The sequence below is a fragment of the Zeugodacus cucurbitae genome, unplaced genomic scaffold (assembly GCF_028554725.1).
Source record: "Zeugodacus cucurbitae isolate PBARC_wt_2022May unplaced genomic scaffold, idZeuCucr1.2 ctg00000038.1, whole genome shotgun sequence".
Lineage (NCBI taxonomy): Eukaryota > Metazoa > Arthropoda > Insecta > Diptera > Tephritidae > Zeugodacus > Zeugodacus cucurbitae.
Window position 1 is genome coordinate 37,501 of NW_026530839.1, and position 7,500 is coordinate 45,000.

Here is a 7,500-nt window from a genome sequence, read left to right on the forward strand (position 1 = left end):
CGCGCAAAAAGGAATTCAGGAGATTCCTACTGTCCCTATTTGCGAAGAGCCGAAACCACATATAAAGAGCCAAAAGGCCGAAAAAACGTATATTTGCATATAAAAAAAACTAAATTTGGTTAAACGGCGGGCATAAAAATGATTTTATTTACGTAGCCAAATGCATCGTCATCTTATTAGTGACGCGCAAAAAGGAATTCAGGAGATTCCTACTGTCCCTATTTGCGAAGAGCCGAAACCACATATAAAGAGCCAAAAGGCCGAAAAAACGTATATTTGCATATAAAAAAAACTAAATTTGGTTAAACGGCGGGCATAAAAATGATTTTATTTACGTAGCCAAATGCATCGTCATCTTATTAGTGACGCGCAAAAAGGAATTCAGGAGATTCCTACTGTCCCTATTTGCGAAGAGCCGAAACCCCATATAAAGAGCCAAAACGCCGAAACCACGTTCATACAAGTAAAAAAATTTCATATAAATACTAAATAATTTTCATATAGATACTAAGTTTATGAATTCATACAAGTAAATAATTTTCATATAAATACTAAATAATTTTCATATAGATACTAAGTTAATGAATTCATACAAGTTAAAAATTTTCATATAAATACTAAATAATTTTCATATAGATACTAAGTTAATGAATTCATACAAGTTAAAAATTTTCATATAAATACTAAATAATTTTCATATAGATACTAAGTTTATGAATTCATACAAGTAAAAAATTTTCATATAAATACTAAATAATTTTCATATAGATACTAAGTTTATGAATTCATACAAGTAAATAATTTTCATATAAATACTAAATAATTTTCATATAGATACTTAATAAATTTCATATAAATACTAATTAATTTTCATATAGATACTAAGTTAATGAATTCATACAAGTTAAAAATTTTCATATAAATACTAAATAATTTTCATATAGATACTAAGTTTATGAATTCATACAAGTAAAAAATTTTCATATAAATACTAAATAATTTTCATATAGATACTAAGTTAATGAATTCATACAAGTTAAAAATTTTCATATAAATACTAAATAATTTTCATATAGATACTAAGTTTATGAATTCATACAAGTAAAAAATGTTCATATAAATACTAAATAATTTTCATATAGATACTAAGTTTATGAATTCATACAAGTAAAAAATTTTCATATAAATACTAAATAATTTTCATATAGATACTAAGTTTATGAATTCATACAAGTTAAAAATTTTCATATAAATACTAAATAATTTTCATATAGATACTAAGTTTATGAATTCATACAAGTAAAAAATTTTCATATAAATACTAAATAATTTTCATATAGATACTAAGTTTATGAATTCATACAAGTAAATAATTTTCATATAAATACTAAATAATTTTCATATAGATACTAAGTTAATGAATTCATACAAGTTAAAAATTTTCATATAAATACTAAATAATTTTCATATAGATACTAAGTTAATGAATTCATACAAGTTAAAAATTTTCATATAAATACTAAATAATTTTCATATAGATACTAAGTTAATGAATTCATACAAGTTAAAAATTTTCATATAAATACTAAATAATTTTCATATAGATACTAAGTTTATGAATTCATACAAGTAAATAATTTTCATATAAATACTAAATAATTTTCATATAGATACTAAGTTAATGAATTCATACAAGTTAAAAATTTTCATATAAATACTAAATAATTTTCATATAGATACTAAGTTAATGAATTCATACAAGTTAAAAATTTTCATATAAATACTAAATAATTTTCATATAGATACTAAGTTTATGAATTCATACAAGTAAAAAATTTTCATATAAATACTAAATAATTTTCATATAGATACTAAGTTTATGAATTCATACAAGTAAATAATTTTCATATAAATACTAAATAATTTTCATATAGATACTTAATAAATTTCATATAAATACTAATTAATTTTCATATAGATACTAATTTTCATATAAGTACTAAGTGTATGAATTCATACAACTAAATAATTTTCATATAAGTACAAAAAATTTAAAAAAAAAAATAAATGTTAAGCTATTTTTGATGTTGTAATATTTCTTATAAGCATAATGCTCATAGAAAATGATATAAATTACTTGTATATATATGAATTTAAAACTTTTATATGGTTAAAAAGATTTTCTCCATACGATTTCCGGTTGGTGAGGTGTACGTGGCAGAAAACATATATGTTGTATGAAACTTCAACATTAGTACTTGTATGAAAATTTTAATACTTGTATGAAATTGCATACTTAGTACTTATATGAAAATTATTTTCATATATTTATAAAAGTATTTAAGTGTAATATATAAATGAGAGCAAAAAAATTTATTCCTGGTTTGCTACAGTTGGTTTAAATAGAAATAATTTTGTTAATAATGAAATGTTATTAATTGAGATTATTCTTCTATACCTAACATAATGTAGTCGTTTTTTTTTTAATTTAACTTTTTTTGGGGTTTGTTCTTCTATTCACATAAAATATATGTGGGTAAAGAATAAAATTCAATAAAGTTAAATATTTATATTATTACGCTCGAATACTTTCATATCATATATGAAATAAAATGAAAAATAATTGAATTGAAATTATTAATTTCAAATCAAAAGAAAAACGTATATACTCTTAAAAAAAGATATATACACTATATGCATTGAAATAAAGTAAAATGTATAAAAAATGATATTATTTGAAAGTTTAACAAATACAAGAAGAAACATCGTCCTTACATTAATAATTATATTATATATGTATAGAGAACGAAAATTCTTTCTCACGATAAGATACACAGTCTCAAAGTCCGAATAAGACCGCAATAAATAATACAATAATATGAAATTTAAATGACATGAAGTAAATTATTTAATCCGACCATAGTAGAAGAAATTTCATAATTATTTATTGTCGCGATTTCGTTCTCCTTTGCATTGTGTATATGTCGTGTACTTAATTTTCAAATATTGAAAATATCATTATAAAAATTTATATAGTATAAAAAATATTATATAAATGAATAAAAAATATTATTCTGGTTGATCCTGCCAGTAGTTATATGCTTGTCTCAAAGATTAAGCCATGCATGTCTAAGTACAAACAAATTAAAAGTGAAACCGCAAAAGGCTCATTATATCAGTTATGGTTCCATAGATCGTTAACAGTTACTTGGATAACTGTGGTAATTCTAGAGCTAATACATGCAAAATAAACACGGACCTTTTGGAACGTGTGCTTTTATTAGGCTAAAACCAAGCGATCGTAAGATCGTTATATTGGTTGAACTCTAGATAACTTGCAGATCGTATGGTCTCGTACCGACGACAGATCTTTCAAATGTCTGCCCTATCAACTTTTGATGGTAGTATCTAGGACTACCATGGTTGCAACGGGTAACGGGGAATCAGGGTTCGATTCCGGAGAGGGAGCCTGAGAAACGGCTACCACATCTAAGGAAGGCAGCAGGCGCGTAAATTACCCACTCCCAGTTCGGGGAGGTAGTGACGAAAAATAACAATACAGGACTCATATCCGAGGCCCTGTAATTGGAATGAGTACACTTTAAATCCTTTAACAAGGACCTATTGGAGGGCAAGTCTGGTGCCAGCAGCCGCGGTAATTCCAGCTCCAATAGCGTATATTAAAGTTGTTGCGGTTAAAACGTTCGTAGTTGAATTTGTGCTTCATACGGGTAGTACAGCTATAATTGTGGTATGTACATTACCTTATGTATGCAAGCGTATTACCGGTGGAGTTCTTATATGTAATTAATACAATGTATTTTTTATATATTCCTCCTATTTAAACCTGCTTCAGTGCTCTTCATCGAGTGTTGTTGTGGGCCGGTACAATTACTTTGAACAAATTAGAGTGCTTAAAGCAGGCTCCAAATGCCTGAATATTTTGTGCATGGAATAATGAAATAAGACCTCTGTTCTACTTTCATTGGTTTTTAGATCAAGAGGTAATGATTAATAGAAGCAGTTTGGGGGCATTAGTATTACGACGCGAGAGGTGAAATTCTTGGACCGTCGTAAGACTAACTTAAGCGAAAGCATTTGCCAAAGATGTTTTCATTAATCAAGAACGAAAGTTAGAGGTTCGAAGGCGATCAGATACCGCCCTAGTTCTAACCATAAACGATGCCAGCTAGCAATTGGGTGTAGCTACTACTATGGCTCTCTCAGTCGCTTCCCGGGAAACCAAAGCTTTTGGGCTCCGGGGGAAGTATGGTTGCAAAGCTGAAACTTAAAGGAATTGACGGAAGGGCACCACCAGGAGTGGAGCCTGCGGCTTAATTTGACTCAACACGGGAAAACTTACCAGGTCCGAACATAAGCGTGTAAGACAGATTGATAGCTCTTTCTCGAATCTATGGGTGGTGGTGCATGGCCGTTCTTAGTTCGTGGAGTGATTTGTCTGGTTAATTCCGATAACGAACGAGACTCAAATATATTAAATAGATGCTTTCAGGATTATGGTGTTGAAGCTTATATAGCCTTCATTCATGAGTTCATCTTGAATGTGCAAGTGTTTGAATGTGTTTATATAAGTGGAGCCGTACCTGTTGGTTTGTCCCATTATAAGGACACTAGCTTCTTAAATGGACAAATTGCGTCTAGCAGTAACGAGATTGAGCAATAACAGGTCTGTGATGCCCTTAGATGTCCTGGGCTGCACGCGCGCTACAATGAAAGTATCAACGTGTATTTCCTAGACCGAGAGGTCCGGGTAAACCGCTGAACCACTTTCATGCTTGGGATTGTGAACTGAAACTGTTCACATGAACTTGGAATTCCCAGTAAGTGTGAGTCATTAACTCGCATTGATTACGTCCCTGCCCTTTGTACACACCGCCCGTCGCTACTACCGATTGAATTATTTAGTGAGGTCTCCGGACGTGATCACTGTGACGCCTTGTGTTTCACGGTTGTTTCGCAAAAGTTGACCGAACTTGATTATTTAGAGGAAGTAAAAGTCGTAACAAGGTTTCCGTAGGTGAACCTGCGGAAGGATCATTATTGTGTTCCTATCCGTAAATATTATAAAAAAACAAACAAACAAACAAACAAACAAACAAACAAAAAAAGAATAAAAAAGAAAAATTATTTTCTTTTTTTTCTTTTCATTCATTTATTTGAATGTTTTTCTTTTTTTTCTTTTTTTTTTTACTCCTTGTATTGTAGTATAATGAAAATTATATCGCATACATTGTATTTGAACGCAACAAACCTTTAAACATATATAGTTGTACTTATTATTTATAAAAATAATATAAATGATAAGTTAATTTGTTCTCATTAACGTGTAATTCCTTAAAAATATATAGAAATTAAATAAAATGTAATAAAAAAGGAATTACTGTTTTTGTTGGACTAAGACATGCGCAACTTGTAAATGTTTGGGTTGAAAATTACAATTTATTGAAAGATGTTTTAAAATAATTTATATATTATATACGAAAACGAAATGTTATTCTTTCAATAAATTAAAAACTCTTGACGTTAAATTAAAATAAACAAAAAATTATCACTCTAAGCGGTGGATCACTCGGCTCATGGGTCGATGAAGAACGCAGCTAACTGTGCGTCATCGTGTGAACTGCAGGACACATGAACATCGACATTTTGAACGCATATTGCAGTCCATGCTGTTATGTACTTTAATTAATTTTAAAGTGCTGCTTGGACTACATATGGTTGAGGGTTGTAAGACTATGCTAAATTAGTTGCTTATTCTTTTAGTCAATTAAAAGAATTTAAGCACATGGTATATTACTGGATTGTATTTTTCAATCCATAATATTAATAGCATAAAAAGAAATATAGAAAATATATTCTTGAACACCTCATATTTGAACGAAATTTTATAATAAATAAGAATCTTAGTATTCCCAAAAACAATAAAATTTCAATATTATTATTTCAAATAATATATACATTTAGAGGAACGTCTAGCATAAAATATTATTTTATTCTAGGATTGCCTTAAATGTAAAAAACCAAGAAAATAATATTGTTGTTATAATGAAGTAAGTAGTACGGGATGAAAAGATTGAATATTTATTATTAAGAAAATTATATTGGTGTTAAGAAATAATTATGTATGTTTCTTTAAAATAGCAAAAAGCTAAAATATAAAATAAATATAAATATTTTTATACAACCTCAACTCATATGGGACTACCCCCTGAATTTAAGCATATTAATGAGGGGAGGAAAAGAAACTAACAAGGATTTTCTTAGTAGCGGCGAGCGAAAAGAAAATAGTTCAGCACTAAGTCACTTTGTCTATATGGCAAATGTGAGATGCAGTGTATGGAATATCTTAATATCTAGTATGAGAAATTAACGATTTAAGTCCTTCTTAAATGAGGCCATTTACCCATAGAGGGTGCCAGGCCCGTATAACGTTAATGATTACTAGAAAGATATTTCCAAAGAGTCGTGTTGCTTGATAGTGCAGCACTAAGTGGGTGGTAAACTCCATCTAAAACTAAATATAACCATGAGACCGATAGTAAACAAGTACCGTGAGGGAAAGTTGAAAAGAACTCTGAATAGAGAGTTAAATAGTACGTGAAACTGCTTAGAGGTTAAGCCCGATGAACCTGAATATCCATTATGAAAAATTCATCATTATAACTGTGATATTTATAATATTATAGTAATAGTGTGCATTTTTTTCATATAAGGACATTGTAATCTATTAACATAATAAAATATTTATCAAAAGATCATTGGTGTTAAGTTTATTCAAATTAATTTGCTTTTAGCTTATTAACATAGAATAAATACTGATGATTTGATAAAGTGTTGATAGATTTTACATATATAATGCTTAAATTCTTTTGAATTTTACAATAATATTATTATCATTGATTTTAATATTAATTGTATGCATTTATATGATTAACAATGCGAAAGATTCAGGATACCTTCGGGACCCGTCTTGAAACACGGACCAAGGAGTCTAACATATGTGCAAGTCATTGGGTTATATTAAACCTAATGGCGAAATTAACTTAACTTTTATATAATGGGATTAATTTTTAGTGAAATATTTTACTATTAATTCAATCCCGGGGCGTTCCATATAGTTATGTATAATGATAATTTATTATTATTTATACCTCTAACTGGAGCGTACCTTGAGCATATATGCTGTGACCCGAAAGATGGTGAACTATACTTGATCAGGTTGAAGTCAGGGGAAACCCTGATGGAAGACCGAAACAGTTCTGACGTGCAAATCGATTGTCAGAATTGAGTATAGGGGCGAAAGACCAATCGAACCATCTAGTAGCTGGTTCCCTCCGAAGTTTCCCTCAGGATAGCTGGTGCATTTAAATATTATGTAAAATAATCTTATCTGGTAAAGCGAATGATTAGAGGCCTTAGGGTCGAAACGACCTTAACCTATTCTCAAACTTTAAATGGGTAAGAACCTCACCTTTCTTG

At 29.1% G+C, this 7,500-nt stretch overlaps 3 non-coding genes across 3 annotated transcripts in view; all 3 read left to right on the plus strand.

Moving 5' to 3' along the window:
• Window positions 1–3,071: 3,071 nt before the first annotated feature.
• LOC128923765 (small subunit ribosomal RNA) lies at window positions 3,072–5,061 on the plus strand. Its single transcript, XR_008472496.1, has one exon. It is a non-coding gene; the product is annotated as a small subunit ribosomal RNA (ribosomal RNA).
• A 509-nt stretch (window positions 5,062–5,570) lies between these two features.
• Window positions 5,571–5,749, plus strand: LOC128923784 (5.8S ribosomal RNA). The gene has a single exon (XR_008472512.1). It is a non-coding gene; the product is annotated as a 5.8S ribosomal RNA (ribosomal RNA).
• A 453-nt stretch (window positions 5,750–6,202) lies between these two features.
• Window positions 6,203–7,500, plus strand: part of LOC128923777 (large subunit ribosomal RNA) — a 3,984-nt gene continuing 2,686 nt past the window's right edge. The window contains exon 1 of the ribosomal RNA XR_008472508.1: window positions 6,203–7,500. This exon is cut by the window's right edge and continues 2,686 nt beyond it. This is a non-coding gene — a ribosomal RNA (large subunit ribosomal RNA).